The following is a 636-nucleotide window of genomic DNA, read 5'->3' on the forward strand; positions in this document are numbered from 1 at the left end:
GCTGCAGGGGGACGTTCGGTGGGTTGAGCCGCGCTCGCCGCGGAACCTTCGAGCGCCGCTACTCAGCAAGTAAACGAGAGGGAGCTGCGCCCGGCCTCGTAAGACGCCTCTTCTCCGGTGCGAGCGCCCCGACGCCGCTGGCCGCCGCCGCCGCCTTGCCGCTATCCCGCCGCGCGTTTGGGGCCGGAGGGCGACCCGTAGGACGGCCACGCCGACTACACGACCGTTTGGCAGAGCGAGTGCAAGGTTAGGCGAGCTGGGCGGTAACTCGGGTTAGTCTGGGGAGACTCGCGGTGGACAGGGGGGCGCGAATCCGGCCGGGCGGCCCCATCGATTAAGCATTGGTAGGGAGCCGAGGATGAGCCGTGCGAAGTGGCCTCGGAGGCGGTCCGTGGGGGACGACGGGGGGGGACGGGCGTCGGCCCTCCGGCCCGAGCAGAGAACGTTCGGTCACCCAAGCGGGAATCTGCGCCCCGGCCCGAGTCGGACTCGGTCGGTGCGGCCCGCTGAGGCCCTCAACTATTCCCGTACGCGGGGGTCGGGAGCTGCGGCGCTGCGCCGGCGACTTACCCGCGCGAGGCACGCACTGCGTGCGGCCAGGATGCGGAGTTGGATCGGCGCTGGTTGGGAACCCTC

The sequence above is a fragment of the Syngnathus leptorhynchus genome, unplaced genomic scaffold (genome assembly GCF_054491065.1).
Source record: "Syngnathus leptorhynchus isolate UIUO unplaced genomic scaffold, UIUO_Slep HiC_scaffold_103, whole genome shotgun sequence".
Classification (NCBI taxonomy): Eukaryota; Metazoa; Chordata; class Actinopteri; order Syngnathiformes; family Syngnathidae; genus Syngnathus; species Syngnathus leptorhynchus.